Genomic DNA, 25454 nt, shown 5'->3' with positions numbered 1-25454 from the left:
CCCTGTCTCTGAAGGAATCACTATCTAAATGGCTTATCCAAAAAAAAAAAAGGTACACAATATTCATCTAAATACTTTTTCAACATTTCAATGGATCAATGAGTTCATTTGTGTGGATATTCCCTCCAGTGGTACAGACTGAAACTCATCTGTGTCTGTCTATCCTGTGTGGGCCTTGTCCAGATCTTTCCATAAATTCTATAAATTTCCAAATTTATAAAAATTGAATAGGCCAAAGATGACTCACCCACTGTACGGATGTCTTCCTCTAGATTATAGGGTCACTAATTTAGAACCGGAAGGGACTTTAGAGGCCAATGAGTTCACTCCTTCCAATTTTACGGATGAGGAAACTGAGGCATAGCAAACTTAAGTGACTTGTGAGCAAATATCATTCATGATATTTTTATCCCTAGTATTCATCCTTCCTGGCCCGTAGTAGATGCTTAATAAATACTTATTGATTGATTAATTTGTGACACGCAAGTCTCACAGCTAGTAAGTATCTGAGGCAGGATTTGAATTCTGATGCCAAGTCCAGTGCTGTATATACTACACCATGCTAAGTTCCTTGAAGTACCATAATAGATATATAAACTTGTTAAAACATAAACAGGCTATAGTGCAAGAGCCAACATAACTCTTGTGGTCCTTAGACTGTTCTAAGACATTTAGGTACCAGAGGCCAGACATTCTTACCTTCCCTAACACCTAAAAAAAGAAAAGCACAAAATAAACATTTGCTGTATTAAAGTGTTGTATTCTCCAGCTTGAGGAAGGGAGTATTATTCTAGTCTATCTGCATAGGTGAGGTGGGTCTCCTAGGATGGGACAAGAAAGAGTTTCAACAGAGAGGCCCTCTGAGGTAGCGGTCCTCTCTAAATGACAGTCACTTTGGCTCCATTTCTGTCCAAGCTTCTTTTGTTGCCCCAGTTTAATAACTAGCTTCCTGACTCTGCAATGAGCCCACCCATGGTCTAAGCAGTGGAGATCTGAGTACAGCCCCCTATGCTCCAGTCTCTCTTCTTTCCAGGATCACCATTCCTTCACTTCCATGCCTTCCAACCTCTAACTGGGCATTTCTTTCATGTGACAAACAAACACCATCTGTTGAAAAGGGGTAGGTTGGAGGCCCTTCTTGAGAGAGACTGTGGGCTGTGGGCTGGTCATGTCAAGGGAGGAGATTTCTTGCCTTAGGACTCAAAATTGGATGCATGGGCCGCAGGGGAAAGCATCCGGCTAGGGTTTATGGAAAGATCTGGAGAAGAGCCACAAAGGATGGACAGACACAGATGAATTGCAGTCTGTACCACTGGAGGGAAGATCCCCACAAATGAACTCATAGATCCATTGAAATGTTGAAAAAGTATTTAGATGAATAATGTGTACCTTTTTTTTTTTGGATAAGCCATTGGATAGAGTGATTCCTTTAGAAACAGTGTGCTTGGCACTGGGAAGATGAGAGACTACAGTCAGAAAATAATGGAAAGGGGAAAAAAACTTTGAAAGAATTCAGAACTCTGATCAGTGCACTGACCAATTATGATTTTAACTAGGATGGTACTGGGCACACAGAAGCTGAATCTTATGGTTTCAGTTTCGTCTCTTTGTCTCATGTATTTGGCCATCACTGTAACTCGGATACTCATCACCCCCCCATCTGAATAATAGCCACTTCCTAACTAGACTCTTAGTTTCCAGTTTCTCTCTCCTTCAATCTGTCCTCCACTTAACTGCTAAAATAATATTCCAAAGACCTAGGTCTGACCACTAAGCAAGCTATGCAGTTTCTACAATATATAAATTAAATTTCTGTCTTTCCATACAATTTTTAAAATGGTGACTAGTTGAATTTTAGTGGAGTAACAAAAATTTTCAGCGGCTTCTTATTTTTTCCAAGATAAAATACAAATGATTCATTCTAGTATTAAAAACCTCCATAATCCACCTCACTCTGAGAGGCAACATGGTATGATGTATAAAAAAATTGGACTCGGGGCAGCTAGGTGGCGCAGTGGATAGAGTTCTGGCCTTGTAGGCAGGAGGACCTGAGTTCAAATCCGGCCTCAGATACTTGAAATGTACTAGTTGTGTGACCCTGAGCAAGTCACTTAACCCTGATTACCTCACCAAAATGCAAAAAAAAAAAAAAAAAAGAAAAAGAAAAGAAATTGGCCTCTATGTCAGGAAGCATGAGGTTCTTGTTTAGCCTCAGAAACAAACTGGCTGTATGTCCCTGGGAGAGTCATCTAACCTCTCACGCCCTAACCAACTCTCAGAGTAGGTATAGATTAGGGCAGCTAGGTGGTGCAGTGGATAGAATGCTAGGCCTAGAATCAGGGAGACCTGAGTTCAAATTTCACCTCAGACACTTACTAGCTGTGTGAACCTGGGCAAGTCACTTAACCCTGTTTGCCTCAGTTTCCTCATCTGTAAAACGAGTTGGAGAAGGCAATGGCAAGCCAATCCAGTACCTTTGCCTAGAAAACCCCAAATGGGGTCATGAAGAGTCAGACATGACTGAAAAACCACAACAACAAGTGTTGATCTGCTGTAGTTTCCTTTCCAGTTCCCTATACCGATGAAATCACCGTTTTGGTTAAAAAGGAAAAAAAAAATCTAGTCCCCATGTATCTTTCTAGATATTTCATATTACTTCCCATCTTGTGTTCTATGCTCTAGTCAAAGAGGCAGAGCTGTTTCCCAGTCTTGGCATCTATCTCCTGTCTCTGTGTCTCTGTGCCTGGATACACTCCAGAGACTCTAGTTTCCTGAAGGTGACACAGCCTATACAGAGCCTTTCCTGCTCTCTGGTCACCCCAAGTCTTTAATGATCTTTCCCTCCTCCAATTACCTTGTATTTACTTACCTATTTATACATCCTCCAGTAGAATGTAAGCTTCTTGAGGGCACAGACTGCTTCTTTTTTTTTTTTTATCATTGTATCCCCAGCACCTAGCAACATGCCTTGCCCAGAGTAGAACCTTAATAAATATGTGCTAAATTGAATTAAACTGTATATACTCATAAATACCTGTTGACCAATAGTCTAGTGGATGTCTGAATATTTTTCATCTCAGATGCAGTTTTCCTGTTCTACTCAATTTAAAGTTAAAGGTCACCCAGTACAATTGGCCCTACTGACTGCTTTGATTATAATTTTATAATAATCAGAGCAAAGGGCTCTGGAATCATTGCTTACATTTACATAGCATTTTAAGAAGTGTTTATGTACATGATCCCATCTGATTCTCACAGTACCAGCAAGTCAATACTATGATCATTCCCATTTGACAGCAGAAGAAATTGAGGCTCAGAAGGGTTGGCTGACTTCCTTAGAATCAAACAGATAGCAAGTACCTGAGATTGGATTTGAGCCCAGGTCTTCTCAAGTGGTGCTTCAAGCAAGTCCTAACTCATTAGCTATTGCCCTTTTGGGAAGAGAGAGAGAGAAAGAGAGAGAGAGAGAGAGAGAGAGAGAGAGAGAGAGAGAGAGAGAGAGAGAGAGAGAGAGGCAGGGAGGGAGAGAGGGAGGGAGAGAGAGAGGGAGAGAGAGGGAGATGGAGAGAGAGACAGAGACAGAGAAAGACAGCCCTAATGCTGGATAGGACATGAATGAAGGCACTCTAGCTACCGGGCAGTGTTCCATGCACATTTGGGCCCTGGTCTTTTGGCCCAGCAGCTCATGAAGCCATCAGCTTGTCCTCAATATCAGGAAGCTGCCTGCTTACCTCTAAGGAGCTGGCTCAAGGCCACCCGTTCATTTCACACAAGCCACCTGACCATCTTTAAAATGGGGAATAACTTTCACTCCCTGGCCCTGGACCTTGTTCAAACCCGGCAAAAACCCCTCTGTCTATGCCAATGGCGATGAATATTTTATTGAAACAAGAACACTTAGCTTGCATTTGTTAAAGGTGGAAATGTGATACGGCTGCATTTGGCAGCCTCTATTCAGAAGATATCCTGAATGGATTCAGCAGAGATATAATTACATTATAGGTCCTAAGGCCTTCTTACTTCTCGACAAAGAGCCAGGTTACCTGGGCCAATGCTTCTCTCTGACTGACAGCCACTAAATAGCTACATATTCCAGGAGGTTCCATGGGAACAGTTTTTTTTTTCCCAGAAAGAAAAAACAACTGGTAGTTCATGACTATTCCCTCGAACACAACAGCAGCACAAGTACTTTTGAATTCTATTAGCATGTTGCTGTGCTGTAGGATTGAATAATCTTTAGCACTTTCTTATGAGAAAGGCAGTTCTAGTCCCATTTTACACAGTGAGAAACTGAGGCAAGTGGACCTGGAAGAGGAAAGGACATGAACTTAAAATGGATCCCAGACAGGGTGGGGCAACCTTGCTAAATCAAGTCCAGAAAATTCCTGCAATTTAAGCCACTGGGAAGAGAATCGAGGATAAGAGAGTGTCTCTATGGCAACCATATTTTCCAAACCAAAAATCGAGCCTCACAATCTGACAAAGGGCATTCCTTCTGCAAAGCCTGATGATAAAATAGGCTCTCTTCCACTGGATTTTCTCAAACCTGGGAACTTCTGGGATGTATCGTTGCTGAAGCTATAGTTTGCATCAGCCTCTTATTCCTTTTTCTCCCCCAAGAAAGCTACAAAAGAATCCTTGGGGCTTTCTTATGAGAGAGAAACTGAGGCAGGGAATAGGGAACTGCCAGTATGGAAACTTCTTCTACTGTTGCAGAGTAGGAATATATCTGAAATAGGCATCAAATATTCTAATCATCAGGTCAACCTTTTATTTGACTCCCTATAACTTTATTCATAGGTTCAAAAAAAAAGTATGAGGGGCATATCACCTTTACAGGCCCATTGTAGACTTATGCTGTAAGTATGATGAATAAGATGGCACCAACTATAGGAAACCTTAAAAAAAAGTTACAGAGCTATGGTTATATTTCTTATTTTATCTATACCAATTATCAGTAAGTCAAGGTCATGGCACATAAGACAGTACATGATAAATCACCATTCAGCAACTAATGATAACAAAGCTTAAGTGCTAAAAGAATTCAGAAGAGGGATAGGGTTTATCGGGAAAGATTTTATGGAGGTGAAATTAGACATGAGTTTTGAAGGCCTTGGGTAGGATTTGGGAATGCGTTCCAAGTGGAGGGGAATGAGATCAGCAAAGGCAGAGAGAGGCAGGATCATCCACTTAGAGTTTGAGGTTGCCCAATACAACCCAGACCTAGTGACTTGCCCAAGGCCACACAAGTAGTGAGAGTAGAATTTGGATCTACATCTTGCCTCCAAGCATTTTCTCCATTGTGATATAACACTTTAAATCATAGCCTTAATTAGGAATCCAGGCCCCTGGGGCAAACTCGTCCACGAAGGGTAGAGGGTGAACAGCCTAGGGTCTGATCTTTCTTGTTTGTTGCAAAGGTAATTTGGAGGCTGACTTTATAAGAGTTGAGGAAGTTGAAGAATTGAAAGTTCAGGGTGCTTAAAGGTCAGGGATTGGGGCAGAGAAGATTTTACATCAGGCTCTGAATTTATGAGGGAAGGAGGGAGAGTGAAGACAGCAACAAACATCTGGAAAAAGAGTGCAAGTTTGACCACGTCACTTCTTTAGTCAATAAGCTAGTGGTCCTCAATTACCTCTAGGGTCCAATACAAGCTCCTAGGATTAGCATTTAAAAGTTCTTCATAATTTAGCTCTATACAGTTATCCCTCCCACATTGCTGGGGCTGGGGAAGGGTTAGGCACTGCACACTTTCGATCTGGAAAATTCATGTAAAATTTTTTGGCCCTTCCTTTATACCAGAGAAGGTCTGAATTATTAAAAGATAAAATATATTGATATTCTACAATACTATACATATATTTTATGCATTTCTGAGTTTTTAAACTTTTTCTGTATCATCTACTGGCCTTCAAATGTCATCTGCAGCTTCTACAAAACTCCCCCCAAATTCCCATTTAATTACTTATGCCAACCCGTGATATAGTGAAACTTAGATGGGGAAGTCATGTTGTGGAAGGGATAACTGTACCACCTTTCCAGCCATATACATTATTCCTTTCACATTTCCTACAAAATGACTTTTTTATTTTTCATATCTCACTCATCTCTGTGCCTTTGCACTGGCTATCCCCATTCTTGGAATACACTTCTTCCTCACCGTGGCCTCTTAGAATCCTTAATCTCCTTCAAGATCCAGCTCAAGCACCCCCTCTTAGACCAAGCCTATTCTGATTTGCCAGCTGCTAATGCTCCCCATCCCACCACACACACACACACACACACACACACACACACACACACACACACACACACACTGTCTTTCTTCTGGATATAACTGTACATGTACAAATTGATTCTACAAATACAGTGTAAGCTTCTTGAGGGCAGGGATTAACTTTTCACAGTGGTAGATGGGCAAATCATCTGAAACTTCTAGTCCTAGAGGACTATTACCATCACCCTTAAAGGATAGTTGCCTGGGTTATATAGCTCGTGTGTGTCAGAGGCAATACTTGAACCCAGGTTTTCCATCCTCCATTGTTGTTCATCTATCCATTATTCCATACTACTTTTCACCTTATATACTGTAGGCTCTTAATAAACATGTTTGTTGAATTGAATTACAGTTTGAATTTGAGACAGAACTTCCAGGTGGAAATGTTCCAGTAGGAAATATAGGAGTTGAATTCTTTCTGAAGTTCTCAAAAAATTCTGGCAAGTGAAAAATTCTCTGGGCTTTAATGTCTTTATCTTCAAGATGAAGATCGATACGGCTGTATTACCTCTGAAGCCCCTCTTGGCTCAAATCTATGATGCCATGAAATGTAGTGAAATGTTGTTTTCAAGACTTATCCCCAAAACTTCCATTTCTTTTTTAATCTTTTTTTGGGGGGGGAGGCGATTGGGGTTAAGTGACTTGCCCAGGGTAATTTGAACTCAGGTCCTCCTGACTCCAGGGCTTGTGTTCTATCCACCTAGCTGCCCCCCAAACTTCCATTTCTAGGTATGTCCTAGGAGTAGAGACATGATTTGTGGCCAGGTCCATACTCTTTCTTTCTCTGCTTGCAAGGACTTCTAGGAGCATGAGTTATACTCACACAGCCTTCAAAAAGCCAGGATCACCTCCTTACCATGATCAGGCACTAGAGGAGATCAATGGAGGAATTTGTGGCTCCTCTATCTATGTCTGAGTAGTAATGTAGCCTAATGGGTAGGGTTTGTGTCAGGAAGTCAGGAAGATGGGGTTTAAGTCCCACTGCTGACACATACTGGCTATATGATAGGGGGCAAGTCACTTAATCTCTTAGTATCCTCGGTACAGCACTCTCAAAGACTCTAAGATGTGCATTTGCATTGGTTAGAGGAAATTTCTTCACTGACAGTTCCTTATGATGCTGAAATCATAATTCTGGAATCTAGACATATGTGTACATATATAATGTGTATATGTATATGTACATGTTTAGGCATATACTGGTTTGAGGTTAGTTCCCTATCCACTGTCAAATATCTCATTATTCTTAATATTGAGACCAGGGTTCAAATCCTGCTTTTGAATTTATTGGCTGTGATATGCTGGGTAAGCCACTAAACTCAGTGCTCTAGGCAGCTCTATAAGAGTATAATTTATGTAGAAGGTGGAAACCTGTATGATTAGAGGGAATTTCCTTATGTAAGGATTTCAGATATCAAAAGAAGGGAAATCAAAGATCCAGCCCCTATCCCTATCAAAATTTAAAATCTATACTACGTACAGATATAGGGATTTCATTGGCATACTTCCAAGTGAGGAAACTCCACCTTTGAATGCAGGTTGGCACCTTCTCTCCAACTTACAGACTTAGGGATTAGCCTGTATATATATTTAATATTTATTCCAGGATCATACTTTGTGATACTTTGCAAACAAGTTCCCATCTTTTGATGGTTGTATTTCTTTGGAATGTTGATTGAGGAATGTTAGCCACTCAGAACTTTAAAGTCAAATTTTAAATGAGAGGATTCTGAACGCTGCCTAATTCTAAAATTGTAATTCAAATGATCGCTCACTCAACAGCATTGTCCACTTACCACTGAAGCGGATAATAAAGCCAGTGTTACCCTGGAAATTTTCCTGAGAGCCAGGATCCCCAATGCCAGGAAATACCACGGACAACACCCTGTCTAATTCTCTGACTTGACTGCACTTGATTCCCATTGTAGTCACCATCCCACAATGGGGCAGTGCACTCATCCTGTCTTAGGGCTGAGGAGGGAGGCTGTAACCATGGAGATACGGAGGGAGGGAGAGGGAGAGAGAGAGAGAGAGAGAGAGAGAGAGAGAGAGAGAGAGAGAGAGTGAGAGAGAGAGAGAGAGAGAGAGAACCCAGGAAGCACAAGAAGGGAGACAGCAAAGGAACCAACTCATGGCCCTTCCCAATTACACATTCAACGACAGTCATTCTAAGAGGACCACTGCCCCAGGATATTTTTCCTTCCCAGTTGGAAGACTGCCCCAGTTCTCCAGAATTTCCAGAATGACGAGCCAATTTATGAAACATTCTCTGTCTCTGTCTCTCTTTATCTTTCTCTGCCTCTGCCTATCTCTCCCAATTCTGCCACTTTAATAGCTATACAACTGAGGTCAAGTGGTGTAACCTTTCTGAATATAAGTTTCTTCATTTGTAAGAAGGCAAATAATACTTATACAGCATACATGTCAGTGATATCACAAAGAAGGTGATTTTTAAAACTACTCTATGTAAGAGGGAGTTCTATATAGAAGGGAGCTGTTATTGAGAATGTTGTAGATAGAAGTCACAATTTAGATGGGAGGTTGGACTAGATGAACACTAGAGACCTTTCCAATCTTAATCTGTGAATTGATGACTTTAGCCATGACCGTCTCAAGGGCAGAGGCTCTCACTCTCCAGATGGTACTAGCCTCCACAAAGCCAGACTCAAACTGAAAAGAGGGTTTCACAGAATGCTAGAACATGGCATAGCAAATACAGGCAGGCTAGTCCATCCCTGTATCCAGAGTGAACAATCAGAAACTAGTCTCCTGACCTTACCATGCCTTTCCAGTACCTCTTGTTCGTGCCCAACTCTGCCATGTCCCATTTGGGATCTCATTACTGGCCTCAGTAGTGTAGGCATATTTCTGAGGATGAAAGTGATTTGTTATTCAGAAATAGTCAGATTCTTCCAATCTCCAGAAATGGTCTTGCCATTGCTACTCTAGTTATTATCACCTTTGCAGATGACATTAAAAGAGGAGTTAGAGAAGTACCCTCTTTCCCTCCCTACCCTTCCATCCCTGCAAAATTCCTCCCTCCACTCCAGCTCCTCACAGCTGCAGCTGAAGCTAATGAATCTGGATGCTAGCCAGTGTACAGATAGACCAAATTCATATGTATTGTAGAACTTAGCCCCTTAGTAAGAAAATTTACCAAATTGTGTATTAATTTGTGTACTTTTCCCTCATCCCCTTCCTTCCTGAAAGTGATCTTGACACACCCAGCTCTGATCTCTCCCTTAACCCATGTCCCCTCAGCACTTCATTTATAGCCAATGTTAATTTTCATTTGTTCTTTCTATCATCTTGTTTGCCTCATGAGGATTTGTTCTTCCTCCGCTGGACTATAAACTCCTTGAGGGCAGGGGCTATGTTTTCTCACCTTCCTGAATTTCTTCAGTGTACAGGTCACAATGGATCAATAAATGTTGTTGACTAATGAGGGAACCACCTTGGGAGGGCTGAGATGGTGCCAAGCCCCCAGATGAAAGGAGGCTTCTAACAAACCATTCCACCAAATTCAGGACTGTCCCACTCTTGACGTCCTTGACAAGAAAATATCAATGGGGAACAAACACTGGCAGGAAGGATTGCCATCCCTAGTAATGCCCATCTCTCCAGAGGCCAATGTTTCTATTTAATTGGTGTCTTCAGGAGGAAAATAGTCAGTCCTTGGGGAGGAGAGAAAGCAGAATCTGCCAATGCCTCCTCACTGTTTATTATGTAAACACACAGAAGATTTCATATTCTACCGTTCTTGGTTTTGCAATCTTTGCAAAAATAAATATTTGTCTTCAAAAGCAACAACTATGATAATCATCAGTGTAGCCTTCTCCTGCTATGCTGCTTTATACACACTGACATCAAATGAATAGAGTTGGATAGATGTGTGTGGTCTGTTTGGATAATGATTTTCATGTGGAAACCTCTAGCTGAAAGACCACTGGCACTAATGGAGGAGAAAGTTTGGTCTCGCTCCTTGTTTTCAGAGATGACGAATGATCCAAGATCCCAAATTTCCTTTACAGGTCAGTCATTTGCTATTTTTTTTCTTATTTTATAGAAAGGTGATTGTTACCCTGGGTAAGACACTAAACCTTTCCTTTGCCTCAGTTTCCCCAGCAAATAAAGATGTAAGATGTACTTACTCAGTAATCCCTTGAAGAAAGGTACAAAAGGAGAGCAAAATAACTGAAAAATATATAATAATACTGGTGTTGGGGAGAACTTCTCTCTTTCAAATGACCATAGATAGAGCATTAATCAGAGCGGGAAAATACTAGCAATAAAAATATATTACAAGTTAGTTTCATTGTGGGGGATAGGGATTGAATTTATGATTTCAATGATATTGAGAAGTCCCAGGTGAGGAAACACTTTCTACCAATGCAGAAGAGCACCTCTCTGCAATTTATAGCATGAGAGTGTTGCCTAGACAGTAGAGGGCTCAAAAAGCTTCCCTGCAACACTTGTGAGTGTGGCCCAAACCAGATGAAAATACAATTGAGAAATCATTAACAAAATAAATAAAAATAGGACATAGATAATGCTAATCGTCAGTTTTCTAAGTCAATATGTGCCCTCCGGTTTCTATTTGAGTCTGACATTACTGGCCTAGAACTCATAAGTGATTTATTTGCCCAGAGCAACAGACAATCATTCTGTGTCAGAGGCAGGATTTGAACCCAGGCCTTCCTGACCTAAAGGCAGGCTCTCTATTTATGATGCTACACCTGCCTCTTTATGTCCCTCTTCTATTAAACTTTAGGGGCAACTAGATGGTACAGTGGACAGAGTGCCTGACCTGCAGTCAGGAGGAGCAGAATTCAAATCTAGCCTCAGAAACTTACTTGGGCAAATCACAATCCTATTTGCCTCAATTTCCTCATCTGTAAAATGATAAGGAAATGGCAAATCACTCTAGTATCTTTGCCAAGAAAACCCCAAATGGGGTCATGGAAAATTAGATATAACTGAAAATGACTCCACAACAAAAATCAGACTTTTATTTCTGTTTCTGAAAATGTTATTTGACCCAGGCTTCCTTTACATTTTTATAGCTTTTCTAAAGTATAGGTGTGGTCCTATCACTCCCTTACTCAGTAAACTGCATAGCTCCCTTTTTCTTCTAGGATCAAATGTTAGCTTTTCTATTTACCATTTAAGGTCATTCACAACCTGGCCCCAACCTATCTCTCCAAACTTGTTATATGTAACAGTCCTGAGCCTTGAGGCAGGAAAACCCAAGTTCAAATGAGGTCTTAGTCACTAGTGCTGTGTAACCCTGGGCAAGTCACTTAACATATGTTTGCCTTGGTTTCCTCAGCTGTAAAATGAGGATAATAACAGCACCTACTTTGAAGAGTTGTTGTGAGAATGGAAAAAGATAATATTTGCAAAGCACTTAGTATGGTTGCCTGGAACATACATAGCAACTATATTTTCATAAGTTCAACAGCATATAGTTGATGCTATATAAATGCTTATTCCCTTCAGCCCCTCCCCCCCTTCCTACACCCTGTTGTCCATCCCAAACCTCCTCTGACACAATGCTCTATTTTGTTCCTCCATGCTTCTGATTGGCTATCCACTATGCCTGGAATGCACTTCTACCTCATCCCTCTTTCTTAGAATCTCCTGTTTCCTTCAGGACTCAGCTCAAATATCTTCTCTTATATGAATTCTTTCCTGATCTTTCCCCCTACCTTGACTCCTGGTACCTTCTCTTCTCAAATTCTGCACATGGCTCACATTTCTATAGCTCTGTATAGTTTTAGTTTACTTTCTTCATGTGCAGGTAAGCTTTTGAAGGGGAAAGGACTGTCTTGTTATTGTATCTCGAGCATCATCACAGTGCCTGGCACATATCAGGCTTAACAAATGCTTATTGATTGAATTGGTTTGGGCCAAGGAGATGTGTTATGATGGAGTTCTTTTGCATTTGACTTACTATCTGTGATTTTTATTAAATATGCAAAGGATCCCTTCAGGAGAAAACCACATTCTTGCAAATCTAACAGTGCAGAGATGATTTGCTCTCATTACAAATTCGACTCTTAGAAAAGCTGTTATTGCTAGAATCTATTGGCTATCCTTCTTTAAGAAATGCTTCAGTTCTGTAGAATATGGAGTGTCTAAACAACTACATCCCCAACGTGTACTTTCTGATTTATTTTTTTTCATTATGGTCAGGAAGTATAAGCAGTAGCTGTTACAAGTGCAACCCAAAACAATATTAAGGACTAAATCTTAAGAAAATACACTTTAAGAGCCCTCCAAGGTGCCTTTATAAAAGCTCCACGCCTTTCTATTTTTTTTTTAAGAATTAAAAACCAAAGTTAATATTATACATGGATACAGAAGCTCAGTACCAATCTTACCTATCTAGGTACATAAAATAGGTTATCCCAGGAAATATTTGCATTACATCCCAAACCCCTAAAAGCCCCATAAACGTGGCTGGCCATCTTGTCCAAGGTCAGTAGCACTATCATGAACTTTGGATCAATGAATCCAAACTTCTGATTCTTCTCTGATGACTTATTTATGCACCTTTCCAATAGCAAGACACAGCCATTCATTTTCATGGTCCCCAGAGACCACCCATCTCTTTTTATGGGTTGTCTGCAGAATCTAATAGCAATGTGTGCCCAGAGAAGCCAAGTCCCTGTTTAGAGAGATTCTCTGCTAACTCCATAAAATACCTACTGCAATTGAGAACAACATGTTGGCATGCCAAATTGGGTGCTAAATTGATCTCTAAATTAGTTCCATGATGGCACACCCAGTAAAAGAGGCTTTTTAAAACATTTAGCGAAACACGCTGTCTGCACTTGGATGAATGCTTCTCTGCTCATCAAAATGCAGCTTCCTCCCAATTGGGAAGAGGATGCTGCTGCTTCTGATGCCGACTTTTCCTCTCTTCTTCAATTTTCGCCAGTTGAGCTCTTAATCAAGTGGAAATGAATAGCATGCCAAGCCTCTACCCAGGGCTTGGTGAGGCAGATGGTGGTACAGTGAAGAAAGCACTGGGACCTAGTCAGGAAGACCTGAGTTCAAATCTGGCCTCAGACACTAACTAGCTGTGTGACCCTAGGCAAGTCACATAACCCTGTTTGCCTCAGTTTCTTCACCTCAAAAATGGGAATAAGAATAGCACCTATCTCCCAAGGTTGGCATAAGGATCAAATGAGATAATAATATTTGTTTAAAAAAAGTGTTTAGTACAGTGTCTGACACAGAGTAGACACCATATAAATGCTTTACCCCTCCCCAGTGACATTCATTCTTGTAAACTCTTAACTGTTTTTCTTTTGTGCATGTTATTCTATTGACTCAGAATTCAATTAAGCAAGCATTTATTAAACCTACCACATGCCAGGCACTGGACTAGGTACAGTTTGAAAACGAACTTAAAATGTATTGACAAGTTTTAATTCTAGGTTTACAAATAGACCTAGAAATATTCAGAAACACTACTCCATGCCCCTCCCCAAACTGGATTCATCACCTGATGACCATCTTTCTCTTAAAAAATATCTCTGAACTTGGTTAGGTTGATCTTTAGCTGACAGAAGTATGGCTGGACCCATGCTCAAGGCCAGGATCTGCTAGAGCTGGGGCTCCAATGTCATCATCACGAGACTCTCAGAATTTCAGAGTTGGAAGGGATCTCATTGGTAATCTAGTCCAAAGCAAATATCACAAGAATCCCCACATGCCTAACAAATATTCGTTGAAGACCTCTGAGAAAAGAACCAACTCCTTCATTTCACAAATGAGGAAACTGAGGTCTAGGGACATTTTAAGCAGTTTACCCCAGCATCACACAGTTACTTAAGGAAAGGGGCTGGGGTTTGAATCTGTAACCTTTTAGCAGGAAGTCTGTGATGTCTTCTCACTCTTGTTCTTAAAGCAAATGAGAGATACCTAAGAGATTGCTGGAGGTTTAACAAGAAGATGTGGCAATGAATGGTCTCATATTTATTTAAATAGTCACCTGTCATTTTCCATTTGATGTTTATGCTTATGTGTTTAAGCTTTCTGTGTTTCTCAAGAAGAGGGCATTGGATTAGATGACTTCTGAGATCTATGATCCTATGGCTATGATGCTAATTTTTAAATTTATTAACATTGTACTGTCATCTTATCTTACAGTTAAATTGGTTGTTGCTGTTGGCGGGAGGGTGGAGCAGGATTACATCTCTAGTATAAAGAGCGCAGGATTTAGAGTCAGAAGACCAGGATTTGAATCCCATCTCTGTCCTTTAACTGCCTGTGTGAGCTCAGTCTAGTATTTTCAACTCTCTGGGCCTGAATTTCCACATCTATAAAATGAGAGGTTTGGACTGATGAACTCTAAGTTCCCTTCTAGCTCTAAATCTATAATCCTATGATCTTCTATACGTCTACACAAGATTTTTAAGCTTTGCATATTTGGTGGCATATTGTCATTTTCATAGTACAAAATGTAAATATATATGCAAGAAATCTTAGAACCTCCACTTGGATTTCAAGACTACTGCTTTGATTCTTCTTAGTATTAGTGGTAGCTTTGTTATTATTGTTGTTACACTTACAGCTCATTTCATCACTGACTCACTGGGAAAAATAACAATCTGCAAGACAGAGAAGGGATTTATTAGCTTGTAAAGCGAATTGTTGATGAAATGCAGGATGTCTATCATGGCTGTGGTATCTCTCCACAAATGCAACACCCTCTGTAGGGATCTTTATCGTTGTTACCTATTACGGAGTAATTTGATTTGTAGGAAATGGAGAACAAAAGCATTCCTGGTTAGCTACATATGCAAATCTCCACATAAGGAGGTATCAGAGGAGGGGTAGCAGGCAGGCAGGCAGTAGCTGCTGGAATAGATGGTGGTGGCCTCAGGCTCTGATAATACTGAGGCAGCTGTGCCTCTCTGAAGCCAAAAAGGAGATTTTGCATCCTCAGGCATGTGACTGTCGAGAAACGTTAAATGCCTCCAATTGTGACTGCAAAAACCCAAGAGGTACACAGCTGACAGCTGGAATCTGTGTGTTTGTTTACTCTGGGGACCTTGGTGGTCTGGTACCTACTCTCAGCTGGGCCATCAGAAAGAGCAAGGGACCCTACTTCAACCCTGAGAGCTAGCTGAGTCAGAGGCATTTTCACACAGTCTTCCTGCACGGGCTTAACCAATCCTTGACAATGTTTTGAGACTCCAGAGAGCAACATCGATGAGGTGAAAGAAAAAAAGTCAATTCTTAGTTGTTATTGTTGTTGCTGTATTCTGTTAACAAAAGACGGGTTGCTTGGACTACAGCCCACAAGTCATCCCAAAACCTTATTTTACTTTGCTAGCTTCAGCCTTCTTTCTTACCAGACCTTTCATCAAGATGGCTCACGAGGGTAAAAAACCTACCATTTTTCCAGAGACTTGTGCCTTTCCCTTGAAGGTTCCTTTGAATCTACTCTGAGCTTTGGAAGGGATTGAGCAGACATCTTGCCCAACCAATTCACAAAGGAATGGTTAAAGCTTCCCAAGGAGGGTGAACCCCTCACCTCTCAAGGCAACTCGTTTCAGGTTCTATTTTCCCTTACTCTATTCTTTTAAAGAAAGACTCAGTAGAGAGAGGTGTAAACTGGACTGAAGGTAACCAACTGGAGAGGATGAGATATCTAAACACTGAACCTCTTACTTAAAATAGGGAATTGGGTCTGGTCTCCCCTACACCTATTAGCCTAATGAAGTATGATTATGACACACAAATTAACTATGATATTGGAGGGGATGAAATCTCTCAGATAGACCATGCAATAGCTGCCAAGATAGAGAACGGGATAGATGTCTTCTGTGATACTGGCAGAGAAAAGGACCCAAGGGCAAAGGTGGTGTGCAGGGTATGTTCCTTGAAGTCAGGAAGAGAACAGCAGGAAAACAGAATGGGAGGTAAATGAGCCACTTAGCAGTGGGGCTGGGTTCCAAAAATCAATCATGTTTATGTCTGCACTGTTTGAATTTCAGATTTGGTTGATTCTTTGAAGTTAGGAGCTTGTGCATTTTCCTTAGCATAAATTCCATTCTTTGTTAACCACAGGACTTACCTGGACCTGGGACTGGGAGTCAGGTGACCAAGGTTCCATTGGCCCTTTCAGGAAGGTATCTGTCTATGGTCTCTTCCTTCATCAATCTGCCCTTGACCAGAAGGACAGCAAAACATTTTGCTACAAGGCTCACTGATGGCCTGTGGGCAATTTGGTTATCCTCAAGCCATCAGGGAGCCTTAGCTGTGCTGTTTGTGAAACGGGCCTCAGCGCATAACACTGTGGTGGCGGGAAGGACAAGCTAAGTTCCATTCTCAGGCTTTGTGAATCTTGACTATTGGGAAAATGACAATGGTACTTGATTTTTGTCTATATATTGAAACCTTGCCCTCCCCTACCTCTTTACTTTTATGTTGAGATGACTAGTATTGCTAAAGAAATATGAGAGTGAATCACTGGTGGGTTTCCCCAGATAGGCTGTTCCCAAGGAGTATTTTCTACAATGCAAACTTACAGGAACCAGTGGCGAGGGCAGAGGTCTGTAAAGGGCAAGATGATGTGTGCTCTAGGAAGTAAAGCAGATTGTTGCCAAAGTTCTCAAAATTTCTCACTGCCTCATCACTGGAAAGGAGTGTAAACACTCATGAGAATCGTGACAAGCTGTGATTTTCCACACTTGATGACAATTTCTCCTTCTGCTGGACTTAGTAAATTGTATATTCAAGTGCTCAAGTTGTTATGATTTGGCGTTCTTAGACAATGACAAGCAAGAAACCCAAACTAAATATTCTTGACCTTAATCATTTGAATTGACTTCTTCCCACTCCCTAAAACTCACTACCTTTTTCACATTTTAGATTTGCTATCATTTGTCTGATTCTTAGATTACTTATCAAAGAAGGATCACAAGAGGTCTAGTTTCATTTTTATTTTGCTATATTCCCCTGTCCTCCACACTTTTCATGTCAGCAATACATTCCTATGTCTAGCTTAAATCCAGATGATTTCATCATTCTATGACTGACCAGATCTTTACTTCTTTACATGTTTTTCTTGGTCTCTTGGTATCTCTGTCTTTCTCAGTCTTTCTCTGTGTCTGTCTCTCTCTATCTCTATCTCTGTCTCTCTCTCCACCATTCCTTCAATTTCTGTATCTGCTTCTAATTTGGCTTTGGGCATTAAATGAACATAATGCATTGTAGGCCAGGGAATATCTATAATATGAAATGTCATCTCTTTTGATGGGGTTTTATTTTGGGGGCTCAATTGGCATTTTCTTCTCAAATTTCCCTGGTCTTTAGTACCTGGGTCCTTTAATATGATACTAAAGAGAGACATTTGGTAGTAAGAAAATGCCTCTATCCCTCCGAGTTCAAATCTGACTCTTCATCATGGGATATGAGCTACTCTGTTTTGGGGTTCTAGAAATGAAATATCAAGTCTTTGCTCAAAACTGGTTCTCACTTCTGGGAACAGCTAGATAGAAACACAGGGTCACCAGGAATTAGAGCTGCAAGATACCTTGGAAAACTTAATCCAACCCAGTCATTTTACATGGGAAACCAAGATACAGGGAAGTGACTCCCAAGTTCACACAGGTAAGTAAGCATCAGAGCTGATGTGCAAAGCTAGATTTCACAGAAACATAGATTTATAGCTGGAAGGGACCTTGGGGGTCATCTAGTCTGACCTCATCATTTTACTCATTTAGCTCAAAGATGTGTAATGGTTTGTTTAATGAGGTGGTAATAAGGGGCAGAACCAGGATTCAAAATTAGGTTCTCTGAGGGGCCCAGTGCCTTCCCTTCTTATCAAATGAGATAACATATGTAAAGTGCTTGGCAAACTTTAAAGCAAAAAAAAAAAAATATTTATGGATAAAGCTCTGGCCTTGAAGTCAGGAGGACCTGAGTTCAAATCCAACCTCAGACACTTGACACTTACTAGCTGTGTGACCCTGGGCAAGTCACTTAACCCTGATTGCCTCATCAAAAAATAAAAAAACCAAACCAAAAAACCAAACTTTAAAGCACAATATAAATGCTACCTACCTACCTACCTACTACTACTCCTACTACTACCACCACCACCACCACCACCACTATTACTACTGCTGCTACCACCACCACCACTACCACCACCACCACTACCACTACTACTGCTGCTACTACCACCATCACTACTACTGCTGCTGCTACTACTACTACCATCACCACCACCACCACCACCCCTCCTCCTTACTACTACTACTACTACTACTACTACTACTACTACTACTATCACCCTCCTAAGACTTTAGAGCACACTGATAACTTGTTAGTTTTCTTCAAAACCTCACCTTGGAGAGACCTGTAGGTGTTGGGGATGTTTGTTGATTGGTTTTATGAAAGAAACAGACCAACTGTCCTAACAACTTCCCTCTCAGAAGGAGCCAGCTTCTTCCTAAGTCTCCTTTGCAGGGGCTCTTGGGAGGCACCCTTTGTTTTTAGTAACCAAAGTGCTAGAAGCCAGTTAGGCACATGCAAAGTTTGGCTTACCCTTTAAACCTGCAATCGAGGTAGGAATTTGGGTTTCTGGTATTTTCCCCAAAACAAAGACGGGATCTTGAGTCTCAAAGCCCCGAGCAGGGACGCACAGTGCTAGGTACGGCTTGTTCAAACAAAACGAAAAAATGAGATGCATTTCAAAAATGTGCACTTGGGCTCTTTCTTTCTCCCTGACAGACAGCCCTGTCTCTTCCCGGTGGAGGACTTGAGCAAACTGCGTCCCAAGCAAAGACCCACGCTTACCTGGCACTGATGGCCGGTTCCAAGCAAGCGTCCCTCAGTAGGCAGCTCGGTCTGACTGGAAGGAGAGCGCCAGCAAAGGTCCCGCTTCTCTTGGGGTACCAGGTTTCGGCAGTCCTGAGCTGCAAACGCCCAGCTCCCGGAGCCGGTCGCCACACTGTCACTCCCTGCAGGGTCTCTCAGAGCCCCCAGGGACCGGAGGCACAGCGCACCACCGCCTCTGGGGTCAGCTCGGCGCTGGCGCTCTTGGTAGTTTCAAAAGATTTCCCGGGAACTCTTCCTTCACTGCCTACTGTCCTGTCGGAGAGTTTGGAAAAGTCGTGTGCGAGCGAGGGGCTTTCCTTCACGGCAAACTCACCTGCACCACCTAGAGGTCTCTCCCAGCAATGGAGAAGAAAGCAAAACCCTCTTTCTCCCAGCCTTTTTGCAAGTTCACTCCCCACTGCTTCTCCCGTTTGCCTCTAACACGTCCAGGGCCGCTGGATTTCATGCCTTCTGTAAGAGGCTACCCCTTAGCTAAAAATGCCAGGCTGCTTTTTTCTTTTTCTTTTTTCTTTTTTTCCTGGGCGGGGGTGTCCTTTCTTCTATTGGTAACAGCAATCAAGGCCTCTGGGGATCGGAGTGCTCAAAAGGCAAATCAACTTTAAAGCATCATTACTCAAAACCTCATTTACTGAAGGGACCCCCCACCGAGACACCCACAGGCGAGGGTGCTGCTGGATTCATTTAGCTTCCAGACACGTGTGTGCATGTTTTTCCAGCTCTTCACTTACTACACTTCACCTCAGGCTTTTGAGTCAGCAGGAGGCTGTAACTGGTGAGACGGAGGGAGACCCCCCTCCTTCCCTTATAACCTCAGACTCAAACAAGTTTTCAAAGACTGAGCCTTTCATGGTGTAGGACCACAAGCAAAGAGGCAGATCTAGTCTTTGACTTTCTACTAAAGTGACCTTGGGAAAGTCTTTTTACTTTTCTGGGTCTCAGTTTCAGATAGATTCAGAGGAGGCCTCCAGGCCGAAGGTTCCGCACCCCTGGAGTTAGTTAGTTAGTTAGATAGATAGATATCTTTAGTAGATATCTGTATAGACCTACTGGATGATATATATCTTTAGCTTGACATATAGATAGTCAAATAATATCTATATCTATAGATAGATTATATATATGTATCTGTAGATAGACAGATGACATCTATATCTAGAGATAGGTAGAGAGAGGATATATATGCCTTTAGATAGCTTATACCTATGTCTATAGACAGGCAGACAATGTGGTTTTTAGTCATTTTTCAGTCATGTCTGACTTCATATTCTTGGCAAAGATACTGGAGTGGTTTGCCATTTCCTTCTCCAACTAATTTTACAGATAAGGAAACTGAGGCAAATTGGGTTAAGTGACTTGCCCAGAGTCACACAGCTAGTAAGTGTCTGAGGCTGGATTCGATCTCAGGAAGATGAGTTTTCTTGACTCCTCACCCAATACTCTATCCATTTTACCACCTAGCTGCCAGTAAGTGATATGTATCTATAGATAGATACATATAGGTAGATATATGTAGATAGGTAGATAGATGATGTAGTAATAATAATAACATACATATATATATATAGCTTATGTGACTGGCACTGTGCTAAATGTTCTATAATTATCTCAATTTATTCTTACAGCAATCCTGGGAGGTAACTGCTATTATTTTCCTGATTTTACAGGTGAAGAAACTGAGGCAGAGGTTTAGCGACTTGCCAAGGTCACTTAGTAAGTATCTGATGCTAGATTTGAATGTAAGTCTTCCCTATATGAGTCCAGACTATCTGGATATATGTATATATACACATAAATATGCATGTGTATATATGCACATACATATATACATACATGTGTATACATGTATGCATACACATAATACATATACATGTATATATACACATATGCATGTATATATATATACATTTGTGTGTATATGCATACATACACACATGCATATATGTTTAGATAGATGATATACATCTTTAGATCTACAAACATTGTATACAGACCTCTGTTCTGCTCCTAGCATTTCTCCTGGAGTTGTCGGGCAGCAAACACCATATCAACCATTCCTCTGCCCTTTCTGAAGCTACACTGACTTTCAGGTAGATGATCATCTTCCAGGTGAAGGATCAGCCCATTAAGAAGGACTCTGGCAAGAATCTTGCCAGCAATGACTGAGAGACTCCCTGTGATTGTCACAGTACAATCTATTTCCTTTATCTTTATAGAGATGGCCAATGGAGGCATCCTTGAACTCCTGGGGGATAATCTCTTCTCGCCATATAACCTGGAAAATTTCAGTCAGCTTTTGGATCCCTGACCTTGTGAATCTCAGCCAGAATAGAATCAGCACCAGGTGCTTTGCCACACGAAAGTAATCTAATGGTATTCAAAACCTCTTCTTCAGTTGGCACATGACATCAAGGTCAGCTGATGGTAAATTCTTCAACTTGAAAAGACTACAAGCCAAGACCAAAATGGAGGGAGTATTGGTGCATGATTTTCTGTTTGCAGATAATTGTGCACTCAATGCAGCCTCTGAAGCTGAGATGCAACAAAGTATGAATTGATTCTCTGTTGCTTGTGCTAATTTTGATCTAACAATGAACACCAAGAAAACACAGGTGCTCTATCAGCCACCACCACACCATCCATACGTGGAACCATTGGTTACAGCAAATGGAGAAGTTTTGAATGTTGTGGATAAGTTCACTTACCTTGGTAGTGAACTTTCCAGGGATGTACACATTGATAATGAAGTTGACACACACATCACCAGAGCTAGCTCAGTGTTTGGGAGGCTCTGAAGGAAAGTATAGAGAAGAGGTATTAGCCTGACTAACAAACTGAAGGTCTACAGAGCCGTTGTTCTGACTTCATTGTTGTATGTCTATGAAACCTGGACAGTATACCAGTACCAAGCAAGGAAACTGAATTGCTTCCATTTGAACTGTCTTAGGAAGATTCTGAGGATCACCTGGCAGTATAAGATACCAGACACTGAGGTCTTTTCTCGAGTGAAAGTGCCAAGCATTCATACTCTGCTCCAGACCCAACTCTGATGGGCTGGCTACATAGTTTGAATGCAAAAACGTATGCTTGCCAAAAAGACTGTTTTATGGAGAACTCACACAGGGCAAGCCTTCACATGGTGGTCAGAAGAAGTGATACAAGATAGATAAATAGCATTTACTTACTATGTGCTGGATAATGTACTAAGCACTGGGAATACAAATACAACAAGACAATCCATTCCTTACCCTCAAGGAAGTTTTGTTCTAATGGTGGAGGACAACACATAAAAGAGTTGAGGAAAGGAGTGTGGGGAGGGGTACCCTCAAGGGACAAGGGCTACTGGCCAGGAGCTGGAGAAGTCTGAAGAGTGAGTGAAGTGGGGATTGAAGTCATCATGGCCTGGGCCTCTCATGAAATAGTTGGCTAGGTTTGGGACTCACCAATCAGGAGAATGGGCCTCAAGGTGAAAGATCATAGGCTTTTATGGGGATCTTAGAGTTGGAAGGGACTTTAGAGGCCATGGAGGTCAACTAACTCATTTTACGGTTTAGGAAACAGAGGCCCAGAGAGCTTAAATGAGGTTTCCTCATCTATAAAATAAAAAGGATTTAGAGCTGGGCCTTTAAAGGTCATTGGGTCCACACTCATTTCACAGTTGCTGAAACTGTCATTACTGTGACACAGAATGTAAGCAGGCCTAGGATTTGAACCCATGTCCTCTGATTTCTAATTTAGCACTCTTCGCACAACCCTGTTCCTCCCCCGCTGCCCCCCCCCCCCAATATGTCCCTTCTAGCCTAAAATCCTGTGATGTTTCTGTCACCTCAGGCCAATCGCTTAACTTCATTTGGGCTTCAGTTTCCTCAGCTGGAAAGAATTGACAGCATTGGTATGGATTATCTCTAAGGTGCCTTCTAGCGCTAAATCATGCGGTCTGATATTGGTCTATTCTTCCTCAGAAATGGAATTTTTAAAATGGATTTATTTTAAACTTTAGAAAAAAAAAGATTTGCAGTTTTTGTGACCTAGCAGTGATAGAGGTCAGAGAAGTGATAAGAACAGCTCCTTCATACACTATAATAAATGATTTGGATTCCTGTATTTTCTTTTCCCCATTCTGTGATTTTTTTTCTCTTGGATGGCATGCAACAAAAAGGTATTCACAAACAAAAAAAGAGCAAGCTTGAGAGGGAGACAGAGGGTGTGTGTGTGTGTATGTGTGTGTGAGGACTTTAAGGTTAGGTCTACATAGAATAAAGTAGAGCAGACAGTTGCAATTGCCTGATTCATTGGACCAATGCAAACAGCTAATACACATATTGGAGTTTTGCTAGTGGATGTTTTACCTTGAATTACCTGGTTTGGTCATCTGCATGGTAATTGGCCATTCATTTTCTGCTGTGTGGACCCAAGATGATGACAGAACTAGGGACTGTGACTTTATAGATACATGGGGAATTCCCAGATGAGGAAATTCCTCTTCCAATTAAGTGGGCATCTTCTTTGTAATTTATATTCTTAGAGAGTTGTCTGATTACTGTGAGATTTAAGGGATTTATCCAGGGTATTATCCTCTCCTAGGAGAGGGATACCTTGAATTTACCGCAGAATGTGATTCTTACCCTAGTGCTTCTCCTAAACAATTATGATTTTGAATCTTTATTCAAAATGCTAATTTGCCTTAAAATTTTTTTATACTTCCTCAGACACTAACTAGCTCTGAGGAAGTAGTTATCCAATACGTGTTAAAGGCAAAATTTGAACCTAGGTCTTCTGGCCCCAAGGCCAGCTCTTTATCCACCTCTACACAAAGATAACGGTAATAATAATTAATACTAAATTTTGTATAGTCTGAAAAGATAAGGGATTGGTTTCCCTGGGACTTTCTACCTGGTGCTAACTTCTGACATTTCCACTTTGAAAGTTATGTTTGAAGATGGAGACTTGTTTAAGGTTTAAATCCTCTTAAAAATGGAGATTAAATGAGATAACTTTGTAAAGCACTTAGCACAGTGTCTGGTACATAGTAAGTGCTTGATAAATGTTTATTTTCCTTCCTCCCATAAAAATGGAAAAGGTCCTTGACTTTGTCAGATAGAAATGTCACTCCTCTAGTGAAAAAAGAGAAAGACTGGGCTAAGACTGTTCTTATGAACCATTACCTTAAACTCCAAGGCTTAAAGAATGCTTATTGGTGGTTACCCTTAGAGTTTGCCTACTCTTTAGATCTGCCAAAATCAAATGGAGAATGTCCATTCAGTTGACCAAAAACAAACACCCCCACTCCCTCCCACCCTAAAGCAAGAGAGGGTATTGCTTATCACTATAATTTAAGAGTCTTGAGCTTCAAAGATAAGATTCTCTGTTTTGTACATCTTGTAAAAGATTGGAGTAGAAATAGCAAAAGGTTATCAACAACATTCTTAATAAGAACATGACGATAGATTGCTGAGCACATTGCTCAGACCATTGCTGAGCACATGGGGTCTTTTGGGGTTATGGAAAATGGAATGTAATTTAGAACACATGATCCATAGAGTTTGCTCTGCATCGACCTTTAGCTCAGCTTGCATATAAGAATGACCAGGAATGATGCCGATAGGCTATCACAAACAGGAGGCAACCCCATTAATTAGCAGAGTTTGGAAGTATTTTCAGAAATGCCAGAGAACAACCCCAAAGAATATACATTCAGTCATGGTCACTATACCTAAAGAGATTAGATTTTGGCATGAATAGGAACATTTTGGGTTATTTTAACACATGACTTAGCCACTGTGATTAGTGTTTACAATAGAAACGTTCACTCTTCTATCAGATTAATTCTGCCAATTCAAGTGTCTATTTCCCTGTATTTTGCAGGTCTGACCTCAATCTACTATGTCCTCTTTCTTTTAACTCCTCATTTTGATGCTAGTTATTTCCAACATGGAGAAAAGTCCATTTATTGTTATCTAAGCTAGAGACTGTAAAGTGTCCACAGGAGTTTACAATGCTAAGGAATGGTGCTCTCTGATAAAATTCAGAGCTTGCTATATATCCCGTTAGGCTGTCCTGATTAACCTGCTTACCTCACAAAAGTTAAAGTTACCCTCTTTCTTTGCTGCAAGGTTCTTAATGATCTTTTCTTCCTGCACTTTGTTTCTTTTCTTTGTGAACCTAGTTCTTGGAAAAATAGGGATGATGTCTTTTCCATATTTGGTGAGGAATCGGCACCATCATTTACTAGCTAGTGCTGGAACACATTTTGGAAGCAGAATCAATTTCTACTAGCAAAAAGAAGAGGAGGATGGGGGACAGAAACAATTGCAT

General features: G+C 41.1%; 1 protein-coding gene across 3 annotated transcripts in view; it reads right to left on the bottom strand.

Moving 5' to 3' along the window:
• Positions 1 to 19297, bottom strand: part of LOC114046257 (tumor necrosis factor receptor superfamily member EDAR) — a 118710-nt gene extending 99413 nt beyond the window's left edge. The window contains exon 1 of one of the 3 annotated variants that reach the window (XM_027866539.1): positions 19101 to 19297. The gene's annotated coding sequence lies outside the window, so the exon portion shown is untranslated. Of the gene's footprint in view, positions 1 to 18848; positions 18913 to 19100 lie in introns of those variants that run through there. The other 2 variants (XM_027866538.1, XM_027866537.1) reach the window with 2 other exon arrangements.
• Between the last annotated feature and the right edge of the window lie 6157 nt (positions 19298 to 25454).

This window comes from Vombatus ursinus, unplaced genomic scaffold (assembly GCF_900497805.2).
Source record: "Vombatus ursinus unplaced genomic scaffold, bare-nosed wombat genome assembly UNPS02014781.1, whole genome shotgun sequence".
NCBI lineage: Eukaryota > Metazoa > Chordata > Mammalia > Diprotodontia > Vombatidae > Vombatus > Vombatus ursinus.
Note: the sequence above shows the minus strand (reverse complement) of the source record. Positions and strands in the feature narration are given on the sequence as shown.